Source organism: Zalophus californianus, chromosome 14, assembly GCF_009762305.2.
Source record: "Zalophus californianus isolate mZalCal1 chromosome 14, mZalCal1.pri.v2, whole genome shotgun sequence".
In the NCBI taxonomy this organism is placed as follows: Eukaryota; Metazoa; Chordata; class Mammalia; order Carnivora; family Otariidae; genus Zalophus; species Zalophus californianus.
The window spans coordinates 5,583,502-5,599,153 of record NC_045608.1 but is presented as its reverse complement, the minus strand read 5'-3'; the positions used below and the strand labels follow the sequence as shown (position 1 = coordinate 5,599,153).

The 15,652-nt window shown below is 57.8% G+C and overlaps 1 protein-coding gene across 1 annotated transcript in view; it reads right to left on the bottom strand.

The window, feature by feature from the left end:
- The window catches only part of NCOR2 (nuclear receptor corepressor 2), a 212,644-nt gene extending 197,348 nt beyond the window's left edge, over positions 1-15,296 (bottom strand). The window contains 1 exon segment of the mRNA XM_035723877.1: positions 15,013-15,296. The gene's annotated coding sequence lies outside the window, so the exon portion shown is untranslated.
- Between the last annotated feature and the right edge of the window lie 356 nt (positions 15,297-15,652).

The following is a 15,652-nucleotide window of genomic DNA, read 5'->3' as shown; positions in this document are numbered from 1 at the left end:
GCCGAAGGCAGACGCTCAACCATCTGAGCCACCCAGGCGCCCTGAATGAAGAAAATCTACACGGTGGGCATAGACTCCAAGGAAAACTGTCCTGGGGCTTCTCTGCCTTCCAGACAGTCCTCTCTGAGGTCCTATCATATACCACAGGGGTCCTGGAGGGGCGACTGTGCCCCCCCCCAGGGCTTGGTCCTACAGTCATTTCTGGTTGTCACAATGGGGGGGGGGGTACCATCTACTGGGTGGGCAGAGACCAGGGATGCTGCTCAACACCCTCGAATGCACAGGACAGCCCCTAGATCAGAATTATCTGGCCCAAATGTTAGTATGCCCAGATTGAGAGACCCTACTGTACCTGCATCCCTTCAAGCATCAACTGAGCACCTACTGTGCGCAGGGCTGCACAAAAACCGTGCAAGGAGATGAAATCATGAGGTTCTGAGGGGTGAGGTTCCATGAGCTATGTCCCACAGCTACTGCAGGGCAGAGGCAGGTTCCGCATCCAGCTGATGCAAAGCCCCACCCCAAGCAGCCAAACCCCTGCACGATCCCTGAGGATGCTGACCTGCTGGGTCTGGAGTGGGGGCTGCAGAATCCCCATATTTCACTGCTCCCGTGCCCCATGGTCACTTCAGGGCAGCAGAGATCAGAGCTGGTCCTTTTCATCAAAACCCACATACACCAAGATGCCAACGCTCCCTCTCTGGGAGGTGGGAATGTGGTCGGATTTTTTTATGTGCAGGCTTTTTGTTTCTTAATTTTCCAACTTATAGAGAACACGTTTGTTCTGCTTCTAAAAACCAGAAGTCTTTTTCGTAAGGCAGCCATCAAACCGCACACCCCACCCAAGGGCTTAGCCGTAGGGAGATCCCAGCCCCCAAAGCAGAGAGGGTCGGCCAGTGCAGCCCCCCTCCCCCGGGGGCAGCGCCTACTGGCAACGTCCGGAAAGGCCACAAGCCGAAGATTCCAGTCCCAGGAACGCATGGAGGAGATGGACGCACGTGAGCACCCCGAGGCACTGGGAGAAGGTCTGTCCAAATGCCACAATCAACTCAAGTGGCATCCCGGGGAATAACCAATCATATGTCACGTATCCCCATGACAAAATACTGTCTCTACAGAAGTTAAAATCCACCAACTAGATCGAACTGCACCAACACGCTACAAAATCCTAATTTTAAAAAATTATAATAATAGTAATAATGAAGACAGCTACCCGGTTTTAAACGCCTTGTACATGACACTTCTCATCCGCAAAACACATCTAGAATATAGGTAGTGTTTCGATCCCCGTTTTACGTATAGGGAAACTGAGGCACAGGGAGAGACGATAATGTGCCTGGGGCCTCACAGCTGGTAAGAGGCCATGAGCGGTGTGGGGGTGGGGGAGGGATGGGAACCCACAAGCCATCAAAATCCCTGCGTGTAGTCACTCCGCTCCCCCGCCCGCCTAAGCAAGGACAGGAAATTACTAGCTTGAATTATATAAAAGCTGTCGATATTCGACCACTTTTGACCTATAAAACTGGCAGAGTCCTACGGCTCACCTTAATAACAAACTGCAGAGCAGGGCCCACAGAAAAACATGTCCGCGTGCATTCTTCCAGCCCAGAGACGAGACAGGGCCCCGGGCCGTGCAGGGATCCACACAGAGGCCCGTGAAGCATGAAAACACGGGATTAGAAGAGCACATGTCTAGTTGAGAAGTAGATGCCTCCAAGGAGGGGACTCGGGCGACCGGAAAGTCACCTGCAATTTTTTGTTTTAATAAAAGGCAGCCACCCTAGCTGGTGGCCCTGAGCCCGGCCTCTTGGACCCAGGCTGGCTGGTGCTTTCCCGCCCCCTCCCCTTTCCCTGAGGCAGCTTCTCTCCCCACCGCCCCGCCCCCAGCCCCAAACTCCACACAGTCCATCCACCAGCAGCAGGTCCCCAGGGCCTGGTCTCTGGAGCCTCTTCAGGCAGGAGAAGCCCTCCCCACCTAAGTATCTAGTTTCATTTAATTGCAGGGTTCAGGTTTCGGGACACGGGTCCAGAGGCCTTCAGGGCCATTTGGCCTATGGGCCATTTTCTTCCTCTTTTCAATAAAGCCGGGAAGGAGGCAGTGTGTGGCATCACCTGTCTGCTCCGAGAATCTAGAACACCTGCCCCTTGGGAGACGCCACCCAGAAGAATCATCCATGGCTCATCATGGGTTTGTGGATAGGATGGGGACGTATCATTTTTCTGGCCATCACTGGGACCAGGTGCCCTGACTGGATTTGAAGGAATTAAGAAAAAAGAAAACACACACACACACACACACACACACACAAACCAACATCCCTACCTCACACCACCCCTTCCCCTCTCCAAAGCTTCCAAAGGGTCATCTCTCTGCTTCCAGATCTTTTTCATCTTTCATTTTTCCTCCCAGCATGGCCCTTTACAGTTTGCAGTTTCCTCTCTTGGCTCCGAGTCCCTCACCCACAGCCCCAGGTCAAGGCCAAGATTTGGAGCAGTCGCCTGACTTCAAGGTCACTGGGCAGTCGGGATGCACCAGCATCTAAATGACCATGCTGTGGGGCGCCTGGGTGGTGCAGTCAGTTGAGCGTCTGACTCTTTTGATGTCGGCTCAGGTCATGATCTCAGGGTCAGCTAATGATCTCAGGGTTGTGGGATCGCGGGATCGAGCCCCATGTCAGGCTCCGCACTCAGCATGGAGCCTGCTTGGGATTCTCTCTCCCTCTCCCTCTGCCCCTTCCCTGCTCGCATGCTCGCACTCTCTCTCTCTCTCTCTCTCTCTCTCTCTCAAATAAATAAATAAATAAATCTCTTTTTTTTTTAAATACATAAATAAATGACCACGTTGCTCCTGGCTGCCGGTTCTCAGGGCAGATGCAGGCCACGTATGAGTTTTCTCCTGTTGCTGTAATAAATGACCACAAACTCAGTGGCTTAAAACAGCATAAAATTTATTATCGCAGTTCTGGAAGTCGGAAGTCCAAAACAGGGCTAGAAGTCCAGGTGTTGGCAGGGCTGTGCTCCTTCTGGAGGCTCCACGGGAGAATTCGTTCCTGGCCTTTCCCAGCTTCCAGAGGCTGCCTGCAGTGCTTGGCTCCATGCCCCTTCCTTCATCCTCAAAGTCAGCCGCAGAGCATCTTCCAGTCTCGGTTTGGCTCTGACCTCCTGCTTCCTCCTTATAAGGACCCTCGTGAGGAGTTTGAGCCCACCAGGATTATCCAAGCTAATTTCCCCATCTGAAGGTTGGCTGACGAGCAGCCTGAATCCCAAGGGCCGCAGCCCTTCGCCCTGTGACAATATATTCACCGTTGCTGGGGACCAGGCCATGGACAACTGTGGGAGAAACCATTACTCTCCTGACCACAGGCTCCAAATACCTGAGCGGCGAGGAAACTGCTCCTATGGCCCACCCCCACAAACCCTGAACTCCAAAAGCAACTGCTGGGTCACATGACTCAGTTTCTCCACTCCTACAGAGCGTTGGAGGCACACCCAGTTCTGCCACCTGTACGGTGAAAACATACCCCAACAGTGTCGAGTCTAGCCTTTGATGAAAATGTGAATCAGGCAGAGTCCTGTGGCTCATCACTAGAGACTTCCCTCTTTAAGATGACAACTGGTAACTCATCAATCGACGTTCTTTGGCAAGGTTTCTTTCCTTTTTTTTGGACGAGTCACAAATTGCCCTATTGTACACCCCACAATCCAGCAAGATTGCTAACAGAGAAGCCACCCTGCTGAAACCTATACTTATCCATGTTCATGCGCTCTGGGCCAAGAACGGTGCGGGCGCCAACAAAGCACGTAACCTCTGTGAAGGTGGAAGGCTTTGCAAGGTACAGCTGACCTGCAGCATGACACTCAGGCTTGGAAAAATGTCCAAAGCATCAAGCCATATTAGCCTGCACCATGCAGCTGGTATCTGCCAGAAACGGGGGGCAGGGTGGTCAACTGGGACCAGGGAGGCAGAGACCACCAATGTGCCCTGCAGCAAAGCCACTCAGGAAATCCCAGGAGCCAGGGCCCCCAAGGGCCTGACGGTCCAAGAGGGACAAGACGAGCCCTGCCCCCTAACAACACAATAACATTAACAATATTAACCATGAAAACACAAAAGACGACAGTGGGCGCAATGAAATGGCTCTCTCTTGCTTGAAAGCCAGCAGTCGAGACGGGTCTCAAATGCCCACGTGCCCACCCCATCGTCCATCTCCTAGTCCAGGACCCTCCAGGCAGCTCCCCCTCATCACGTTCCCCCACAGACACATCTAGATAGGTCCCATGTCCCCTCCCCAGATTCCCTGGATAACCCCCTCCCGCTAACCTCCCCCACCTCCAAGGCAAAGACCACCCACCCTCCTCTCAACAACAAACCTCCCCCCCTGCCCTCCACACACCCCCAGCCACCATCCCGACACCCTGGGGACACCCTTTACAGCACAGGAAGCACAGCGGCGTCCGGAACACATGGCCAGGGGCTCGGGGGGCACAGAGAGGGCAGTGAGAGCCCAAAGGTCACACAGCAAACCTGCAGCACAATGCCTGGGGTGCCCACATGCTTCCGTCTTGGCGTTCCTGCCGGGAAAAGGAAGGTTCCAGGAGGCGCTGCAGCATGGGGGCAGTGGCCAGAGCCCAGGTGCCAGGAGATGCAGCTTCCTGCCCAGCGCGGCGCTGCGGCTGCTATTTATAGCCCAGACATCGGGGTCGGCTTCCTGCACGGCAGAGCCGGCCACAGCCCGGGAGCCCGCAAGGGTGACCCCAAGGGGGACAGGCTGGGTTGGGGCAGAGAGTGGGCAGAGATGCGGAGGGCTGGACACACAGCGCACCCAGGCCACCCCCCCCCCCAGACCCACAATCCAAGGGAAAGGGAAGGAGAGCCAAGGAAAGGCCAGACTCCGCCTGTGACAACCTGCCACCACGGAAGGCACTTACAAGCTGCATGCCCTGAAGAATGTCACCACCACTCTTTGCCTCAGTTTCCCCATCAGGAAACAGGGAAAGGAACGGCTCTGGCCGCATGGGAGTTACCATGGGGCTTAACTGAGCTACCGTAAAACAGGCGCTCGGAGCTCGCCCAGCTCCCCAGCCAGCTCAGGGCCCTTTCCAAAGCACCCCTTCCCCGCCCAGCCCTGCCCAGAGACCAGACACGGAGGGTGGGGCAGGAAGTGGCGTGCACACTTATCTACAGCAGGTCGTCAGAGGTCACCCCAAACACCCTAATCCACCCCACTCCCCCATGAGGCAGGGAATGCAGCTACCCCCATTTTATAGATGCAGAAACTGAGGCACCAAGCTACAGAACTCTGCCCAGCAAAAGGAAGTGTCCTCAGGCCCAGGGTCTCTTGTCTGGTTTTGGGGTCTACCCTCCTCCAACAGGGCCTCATCCCAGGTACAACTGCAACAACCCTAGCTCCACATAAAGCCCCATCTGCACTTCTGGGGAAACATGAATTTGGGGGACACTATTCGACCCAGTAAAATGGCCTAGATGGGGTGCAGGGAGTAGCAGAGGGGGAAAGTGAAAATGCCTAAAACTATTCAGGGGGGTGGAGGGGAGCAGGGGGGGCAGGTGAAAGTGGGCACCTCCCAACCACCCCCCTGCTCACGTTCCCCATCCCCACCCCCCCAGCCAGTTCAACTGGTCATAGGAGCTAGCCACGACTCACCACCACACCCCCACCCCGTGGGCCTGGCCCGAGCCCCTAGGACCCCAGAGGGGGGCCCCAGTTCCTGCTGGGCCCTGCTCCTGGCCCGGTGGCCTGCCAGACAAGCCAAGCCGAGCCCTGGGGCGGCGTCCCCAGCTCCCCACTGACTCCCCACCTCAGCCCAGCAGGCTTGCCTCGTTAGCCTAACAAGCAGGGCCCTGGTGCCAGGCGGTTACCATGGCCACGGACACACCACCGCGGCCCCGGGCGCTGCTCCCGGGGGGTCTGCAGTGGGCACCAGAGTTCAGCGTGAGGACAAGCAGGGGCCCCCGGGGCAACCCCTCCCTGTGGGGCCCGCTCTGCGCCACCTTCGGGCCCGGCCTCCAGGCCTCCTGACTGACAGCATCTCCCAGAGAGGCTCCCTAGGCCACAAAGAAATATCCACCGCCCCCTCCCCTCCCGCCCTGCCTGGCCAGCGCCCCCCCACCCACCAGCATTAGCACACAGGGATTGCAGGGGGCCGCCCAGGGGAGGTCGGAGGTCAGCAGGCGCCTGGGCAGACAGGCCTCCAAGGCCGTGAAAAGTGGTGGGAAGCTCTTCGGGGCTCTGAGTAAGGTCGCAGCACAGTACCGCTGGGGGCCCGCCCACAGCCGCATGCACAGAATGTCCAGAATGTCTGTGGGGAGACCGGGGAGGGGGCTGCTGCAAGCGCCGGGCAGGCAACCACACCAGTGGGCAGCGTGGGTGACCCCGGGGGTCTCTGGCCTGCGCCCCACACTCCAGGAGGAAGCCCAGGACAAGGGTCTGACGTGAGGAAGGACCTGGGTCCTGCTGGGGACAGCTTGGGCCTGAGGCCCCTGAGGGACATCCATGAGCCACTAGCAGGAGACCCCTGCATCCAGCTGCGTGGCCCCAGATGGGCTCCCTGGGTGCATGAGCCATGGACAGGAGGGAGAGGGCAGGTCGCAGCCTGTAGGAATGCCTTGGCCTCAGATGGCCCCTCAGCCCCCTTTGCTTTACCACATCCTATGAGGACGTGTATCATTCATCACCCCATTTCACCAGTGGGTAAACTGAAGAGCCATGCACAGAGGCTCCGTGACTTGTCCAGGTCACGTCACACAGCCAGAAAGAGGCAGACCCGGGACTCAGAGCCGTGGGCCAATCCTGGGAGACAAGAGGCGGAGCGCCTCGGCCACCAGGCCACAGGAGGGATTGACCCCCAAGAGCCTCAGAGCCTCCCAGCCCCCGGCACAGCACACAAGCTCGTTCATGCAGCATGTGCGCGCGCGCACACACACACACATACACACAGGCAGCCGGCCGCCCAGTCTCATCCAATCCCACTTTCTCCAATGCACCCTATAGCTCACTCTTTCCCCCACTTCCTTCCCAGCTCCAAGAAATATCCCAGAGCCAGCAGGAGGAAGCAGAGGAATTTGAAAGCATCAGCAGAGCAAGGAGGCTAGAAGAGATGCCCCAGGGGTTCCTCACTGTGGACACACCCACAGGACTGCCACCCCGAAATTCTGAGATCCCTGGGCTCCAGGGCCCCAGATATGGAAGAGACAGAAGTGACACTTCACCCCGGAGTGGTGAGCCCGAAACCTGCTCCACTCCACGGCCTTCCCTGGGGCCTGCAATGGGGACATCTTCCAACCTTCAAGTCACTCACTGTCATCTCCCCAAATCCAGCCCAACATGCACATGCAAAGATTCTGCTTACCGCCCAAGGTCTGACCTTGGTTAAGACCTTCCACAGGGGCGGGCCTCGGCTTCCTCCTGGGTTCATCTGTCAGGAGACTCCAGGGTGCAATCTCCCCCTGTGGGGTGACCTAGCGCCCCACAGACACCCACAGGACACAAGCATGAAAACATCTTACAAAGCATTTCCCTTTTCTTTACTCCTGTCTGCTCCGGGGCGCCCCTCCAGAGATGAGACAACTTTCAGGAATGCATATGGTAAGATACTATCGGAAAGCGAAGTCAGGGCAAAGAGAAAAATCAGGGACAAAGTGATGTAAAATCAGGATGAAGTGGGTAAAACAGAAACACAGACCAGACAGACCAGACCAGATTGCTGAACACAGGTTGCAAATCAGGATCCGAGTTTCCTGATGGCCAAAGCAAAGAGGGAAACAAGATGGGGAGGAAGCAGCTTGCCCAAAATTGTGAACACCCCCTAGTACCACACAGAAGGAGCTTCAGCAACCACGTAGAGCCGAAGAGCAAGGAGAAATCAGTCCAGACTGCCTGCTGCCTGAGCATCCCCTCTTTCCTCCTGAATCCTACAACAGTGAACTATAACCAGGAGCATCAGCACCACTTGGCAAGAACAGTTAGCCAGGCCAACAGGAGGGATTTTAAGGGCCTGCTCAATATGACTCTTAAACTCACAATTCTCTCTGGGCCCCCAGTTTCGTCAACAGAGAGAACCCCAGAAGGTCGTGCTGAAGTTAAAAAGAATGAGGTGGCTCTGTATCAGGGGCTGGCAATAAAGACGTTAGGCCCTGCAGGCCCTTCAGGCCTCTGTCACAGCTCCACCATTTCTCATCTACAGCTTGAAAAGACTCAGACAACACATTCATGCATGGGCGTGGCTGTGTTCCAATAAAACTCTATTACAGACACTGAAATTTAAATTTCATACAGTTTCACAGGTCACAAAATATTATCTGCTTTTAATTTTTTTCAGCCTTTAAAAAATGCAAAAACCATTCTTAGTTTGCACACCACAGAAAAACAGGAGGTGGGGGACACCGGGGTGGCTCAGTCGGTTGAGCGTCTGATTCTTGATTTCGGCTCGGGTCATGATCTCAGGGTCGTGAAATCAAGCCCCGCATCAGGCTCTGCACTGGGCATGGAGCGTGCTTAAGATTCTGTCTCCCTCGCTCTCTGCCCATCTCCCCCCTCCCCCAAAAAATAACAGGCAGTGGGCTGGTTTGGGCCTGTGGGCAGCAGTTTGCTGACACCTGCTCTATATGGTCCAGAACAAGCTCCAAGATATGTTTTAATTTAGGGGAAGAAAGCAAGATGTGATTAGGGTGTGATATTATTTGGGTCCATTTAAGGCAGGCAGAGGCCCAGAGTCTCTCTGAGGGGAAATTGTACCTGTGTGCCTCGGCCGGCGGGAGGGGGGGAGGGGGGGGGGCAGAGAGTGGGAGGGCAGAAACCAGAAGGCTTCTCTTGACGCCTTTTGTGAACTGTTTTAACTTTCTAACAGGCCCATGCATTTTCTCTTAACAAAAGTTACTTTTTATAAAGCCCAGAGCAAGCAGAGAGTTTTGAGTGCATTACTTTTTAGTTTCTCCTATTTTTCAAATGACAATAGAAAGCAACATTATCCACCCCACCAAAAAAAAAAAAAAAGTTAATCTAGTTGTTACATGATGCATTAATTTCGCAGCAGAAGAAACTACGGAGGTACCCTGGAACACTTATGGGCAGGCCTGCCCTGTGTATCTGCACTTGTGAAAACAAACAAGGGGGGGAGGTGCGTGCAACCGATCCTCTCTGTGAGCCCAGCCAGGTCCAAGGCCCAGGCACCAGAGCTCAGCCCTCAGCGATAGCTGCCCACGCTTTGCACAGATCTGGAGCTGCCACTGTGTTTGAGAAATGACAGCCAGGGACGCAAGTGGGAGAGTCTGGGCACAGAGCTCCCGGCCTCAGGGGGCACTCGGGCCCTACTGCGTGTAGGACCAAGAAGAAGAGAAAGCTCAGCCAGTGGTCTGAAAACAGGCGTTTGGCCCCGAGTCCACAGAGAAGGCAAGGCACTACAACCATGCTGCCCAAAGGCAACCGGGGCCGCAGGCCACAGGGGGCTACTTAAATTTATTAAAATTAAGTAAAAAATGGAATTCCATTCCTTGGTTGCAGTCACTTCAAGTGCTCAGGGTCACATGTGGCTACAGCGTCGTTGTTGGACAGGGCAGATCTAGAAGGTTCCCCCCGAAGCCCCCCATATCGCAAAAAGGTCGACTGGACGGAGCAGGTCCAGAGGCTGGTTCAGACAGGAAAGGGGAGGTGGGATCAGGAGCACGGGCAGGAGAAGGCAGAGGGTGAGGGTGGGGGAGTCTGGAGGGGCCCTAGGGTCAGCCCTGGGCCACCTAGGAAACAGGACCGAAGAAGGGGGGGCCTCCAAGACAGGACAGTGCCACGTGGGCACGGGGCGGAGACAAGACACCCGAGAAAGGAAAAACTCAGGTGCTAAGCCAAGCCCTGCTCCCATGCACAGACTCTGACTCCCATCAGCCAGCCCCGAGCCATCCGATTAGGCAGCCATTAGCCACAGCCACATGTGGCTATTTAAATTTAAGTTAATTAAAATGAAATAAAATTACCCGTTCGGTCGCGCTAGCCACATTTCAGGAGCTCAACAGCCCCCTGTGCTGGGTGGCCACAGGCAGCATGGGCACACGACACTGTCCCCCACAGCCGGAAGCTGACCACACTGTCCTCAGAGGTAGACGCAATTTCCTACTTAAGGATAAGGAAACGGAGGCCCGAAGGTCAGAGATTTCGCTCAAGTCATGAGCTGATGGAAGCAGGATTGGAACCCAGATCTGACTTCAAAGAAGCCCTTTCTGTAATTGCTCCCCTCTCTGTCCCCAGTGTCAGCCCTCCCCCAACTCTCCAGGCTGCCCAAACCCTCCAAGTCGGCCCCATCTCCCCATCCCGTTGTCATCAAAGCTCAGGCTTGGGGCAGAGGGAGGGGGCTGAACAGATCTGTCAATCACGCCAACCAGCCAACAGGAAAGGAGCCTCTTCTCTGGAAGACAATAAGGCCAAGCCGACACCCACCCCCCCGCACCCCCCCCCCCCCCCCCCGGCTCAGGTGGAGAGACCCCCAAGACTCCGCTCTGTTAGAGCATCCTCCTTTGGAGCAGCCCTTCAGAGGAAGGAAATGTCCAACCAGCCTGTCGGCAACAACCCAGAATTCCACAATAAATTCTACAGCGAAGCATTCATGCTCCAACAGGGTGAGCCAGAATAATAAACAGCAGCTCTTGCTTGAGGACACACATCGGGTCCTCACAGCAATAAAGTCAGAAGGATGATGATGATCATCATCATCCTCACCACCATCCCCATCTTACAGATGAGCACACTGAGGCTCAGAGAAGTTAAGCCCCTCGCCCAGTCAGTAACAATTGAAAGCTACAGAGCCAAACTCCAAACCCAATGCTCACACTTTCTGCCCCTTAATCCTCTCTACCACCCCACCAGCAATGAGCCATGCACCCATCTTACAGATCAGGGCACCCAAACTCTGAGAAGCAGGGGCCAGCCCCTGCGCACACTGCGCGACCGTGGCTAAGTCGGGACTCGAACTCACCAGAAGCTCCTAAATTGGCTGCCCCAATAAGGATCAGGGACTAAACACTCCTAGTCCATCCTCTACTGTTTGTTGAGGATGATTCTTCACGGTTCCGTGAAATCAAAGAGCCTCTCTCCAGGGCGGCTTGCCTGAGCCCAGCTGGGTGAATAACCACGATGATTTGGATCACTGTAAGCAAAAGCCACACTACTGTGGGATCTTGGGCTGGCCTGGCCCCTCGGACCTGTGCCCTCATCTGTAAAATGGGAAAAAGCTGCCTTCCACCTCGGGACCTCTCAAGGTCTCCCGCTACAGAAACACACCCCAGGGCCGCAGGCGTGCGGAAACTCCAGGCCACGGCACTCCTCAGATGCCACTTTCTGGAGCCCCGTTATCTGCCCTGCTAAATAATTCAAAACCATGTTTTCATTTCAAAATAAACACAGCCGCCAAAGCGAATGCCAAATTTGCATGAATGTTTTAAGATAAAATGAGACTTCAAAGAAATGCCAGGGCCTGCCGCAGGTACTTTCCCCCTCCCCAAATCCTGGGGAGAACAGGTTCTCAGTCTCCTGCCCCCTGGGGCAAAGATCTGGAGGTGCTGCTCCAATAAGAAACATAATTTCTTTCTTCCTAACCTGTGCACAGCTCCACAGAGCAGGCCTGCAGCGGGCTCTAGCTGAGCTGCACCAACATGACCGTGAGCCATCAGGCCCAGGTCTTCATTCTCAGTTCCACATCCAAAGTGTGTGACCTTGGGCTAGTCACTAAACCTCTCTGTGCCTCGATGTCACCATCTATAAAATGGGATAATGAGAGCCCGGACCTCACAGCGTGGTACCAAGAGTGAATGAGTGGATTCCTGGTGAGGGCACAGCCTGGCACCCAGTGAGAGTGCCTGACATGTGCCGAGGGTCCCTGTACAGTAGTTTGCCTTATGTACATTATCTCCATCTCCAAGAGCAGGAGCCCACTTGACAGAGGATAAACTCCCTTCCCAACCCCCAAGGATCCTCAAAGGATGCCGGCTGACCCTTCCTAAGCATCATGTCCCTCGGGACCCCACATACCCAACCATAGGACAAGGCCTTCTAAGACTATAGCCTGGCCTGGCCCTGGGCACCTGGCCCTCGCCAGACCCCCTCCCGGCACCCTCCCCGGGGCACCTGGGGCAGGAATTACCAGCTCCCACAAGCTGTTCCCTTCAGAGGTGTCACCTGGGGAGGCTGCTCTTGGCGTCTGAGACATGAAAAGGAAACAGAGAAGGGAAAAACAGACACACAAATAAAAGCTCTCAACCCTCTCTTGTCAGAGGCAGAGTGCCATGGGGGTGTGGGGGTGGTGTTTTGTTGGGAGAGCTGTGGGAGGGAGAACTCTCCTGCCTGGACCACTTCTGCTTCTCCTAAACAGGAGCTCCTTAGGCTGGGTTCCCCGTAGGTGGACCCCTCCCCAAATCTCAGAGTGAACCACCAACCTCACCCACAGGCCTCAGGTGGGGGGGGGTGGGAACACAGAACACCATGCAGTCAGGGGGGAGTCCAGGCCCTTCCACACACAGCCTGAATGGCAGGGCGCGGGGGCCAGGACTCCTGGGGCCGTATTGCACCGTGCCAGCCCCCAGCCCCAGAGCCCCCTCCCCCATGCCCGGAGAACAATCTCGCCCTCCCTGACTCGGGGCTTTCATGCAGCTAAATGCGTGTTTAGAGAGCTCTCAGAAATCTTTAGGAGGTGGTATGAGTATTATTAATGGGGGGAAAAGAACAGATTATGCCAAATAAATCCTTCCCACCACCTAGCCGAACCCTCGCGGGGGGGGGGGGGGGGGGCAATGCGCGCAGCCCCACGAAGGGGTCTCCATCCCTCACCGGGACCTGACAGCCACATTACCATTCACATGGATTTATCAATACTATTGATCCCGGAGCAAGCATAAATAGCTCAGTGGGAAGAGGCCAGAGCTAGGGCCCGCTTGGCTCCCGCCCCCACGTCTGGGCACCGCAGACTCCCCGGGCACCCGGCGGCGGCGGCGGTAAATTTCCAAGCAGGGACAAGGCGGCGGGCGGGGAAGCCAGACAGCGCCCGGGAAGCCCTCGCCCCTCCGCCTGCTCCAGGACCTGCGCGCGCCCCACCGCCAGGCTCGGTCTGTGGATCCGCTCAATGGGCTGAAGGCACCCCCCCCAGCCCGTTTCCTTCCGCAACCGGGAAAAGCGGAGGGAGAGGGTGGCAAGAAAGCGTCCTTCCTCCACTAGATCCCCCACTCCCCCCGCAAAAGGCAAGTCGGCCCCATCTCTCAAGATTTCCAGGCCGCTGGATTAAAGGCCAAGTTTTAGAACCTAGTAATAGTAATAATAACAACAACAAAACAGTGATGATAGTACCATTCACACAAATACCTTCTACGGATTACCGTTCTTGGTTCTCACAACAACCCTAGGAGCTCGGGAATATTGTTACCCCACCTGGAGGCTTAGAAGCCTGAGGCACAGAGAGGTTAAGTAATTTGTCCAGGGTCACACTGCCAAGAAAGTGACTAAAGAAAGATTCGAACCCAGGGAGTTGAGTTGCAGAGTCGGCAGTGAAAGGCCCGGCTATCCCAGCTCACATCTCTTCCTTTCTGACTGCTTCCCCTACCCCATCCCCCCCCCCAAAAAAAGGCCACCCACGACGAGATACACAACAATGCCCTGGGACGCCCTCCCAGCTCACGCCTGGCCCTGAGAGCCCCTTATATCAAAGCAGCCGCGAGAACCCAGATCTCGTTTAGAAAAAGGGCAAAGTCAAGGCCACCGATAACACATCCCAACGTGCCCAGAACGCCCCCATCCAGCCCACGGGGATCCTGTCGCCTCACCCCCGCCCTCCCTCACACATCCTTCCTCCAAATCTGCAAAAGGGAAAAAAAAAATAATCATAATAAAACCAGTTCTCACCAACTGTGGGGGGGGGGGAGGAGGGGGAGGAAGAGAGGAGGCTGAGCCGACAGAACAGATCCGCCTCCGCTGCCTGCACCAGACCCTTGGAGAGCCGAGCCGGAGCGCGCGACAGGCGGCGGGAGGACACTAGCTTCCAAAAAAATAAACCTACAATGTAAAAATAACGCCGGGCGCCCCACGCTAATTGGGCCCGGGCGACGGCAGCTCACAGGTACAGCATGTCTCTCCCTCCCGCCCGCCTAGCCCTCTCTCCCTCCCTCCAGGCTTTTTTTCTGCAAGCGCCTGGGGTGAGGGAGGCGCGCCCCACGAGTCCCCCCCGCTGCAGGTCTCTGGGGAGGCTTCCCCAGCACTAGGGCCTGGGGCCTCCGGGTCCAGCCCAAGTGGGATCAGCTCTGAATTCCAACTTCCCAAACTAGTGGCATCCCAAGTATCCGCACAGCCCGGGGGAGGGACCAGGAGGCGGCCCAATGAGGCGTCACCAGCCGCGGGAGGCAGGCCCAGACAGCAGGAACACCGGCCCGCGGGGGAGGGGGGAACAAGGGGCGCCTCCTCTCCCAGGGAGACCCCCCACCCGGTGCCCTCTGCTCCCTCGCTCTCGGGCCCCCGCCCGCCCCCGCCCCCAGCTGGCGGGAACCCGCCAAGCGCCCTTCCACGACAGCCAGGCCGGGGAGCACGGGGTGCCATCCCCAGGGACTCCCCAAGCCCGCGCTGCCTGCTGGAAAATAAGACGCAGTGTCACCCCCAAGCCTGGGGCTACTTGGGGAGGAGGGAGGCGCATGGCGGCCATGCCCACAGGGCTGGGGCACACGGTGCGGGGCTGCCCTGCGCATTTCCAGGGCGTCCCCCCGGCCAGTCTACCCCCACGCCACTTCCCTCCCTCCCGCCCCCTCGCAGGGTAGCTGGAGTTCCCCTAAGTTCCCCAGCGCCCCCACGCACGCGGGCCGCAGTGTCTACGGGGAGCCTCGCTCCCCAGCAGGCCACCCCCCGAGAGCGCCAACTCAGGAGTGCAGGGGCCCCGCCAACTCCGCCGCGTGCGCCGCCCGATCTTCCCCTGATCCCCCGGAAGCGCGCCCCGCGCCTCCCCCGTGGCCCTCCGCGGGGACCCCCGGCCCCAACTCACCTCGCTGAGGTGGCGGCGGCGGCGCCCGGGCTCGGGACGCGCTCGGGCCGCCCGGGCGCTCAGGCAAGTGGCGGTGCCGAACGTGCTGGGGGCGCGCAGCAGGCCCGGCCTCCAACCGGGGCGCGATCCTCCCGCCGCCGCCTCCTAGGGCGCCTGCCCAGGGTCCCCGGCCCGCAACTTGGAGCGCATCGCGGGGCGCCGGGCGCTGGCGCACGTCTCGGGCGGGGCGCGGGCTGACGCGGGGCTCCGGTGCGGCCCGGCCTGCCCGCGGCTCCGCTCGGCGGCGGCGGCGGCGGCGGCGGCGGCGGCGGCGGCGGTGGCGGCGGCGGCGGCGGCGGCGGCGGCGGGAGGGGGGAGGAGGGGGCGGGGCGGGAGCCCGGGAGGCGGTGGCTCGGCCTCCCCGCTCCCGGCTCCCCGCCCGCACCGACGCGCCCCGGCCCGGCCCCCTCGGGCTCCTTAAAGGGCCCGCGTCGCCTCCCCTGGCCCTGCGCGCACCCACTTGCGCGCGCACACGTTGCCACACGCGCGCGCGCGCGCACACACACACACCCTTACACTTGGGCGCGACGCCGTTTCTTTTTAGCAGCTCCCCGAAGGAGGAAGGAGGCGGAAAGCGCCTCCCCGTCCCGCCCCCTCCTCC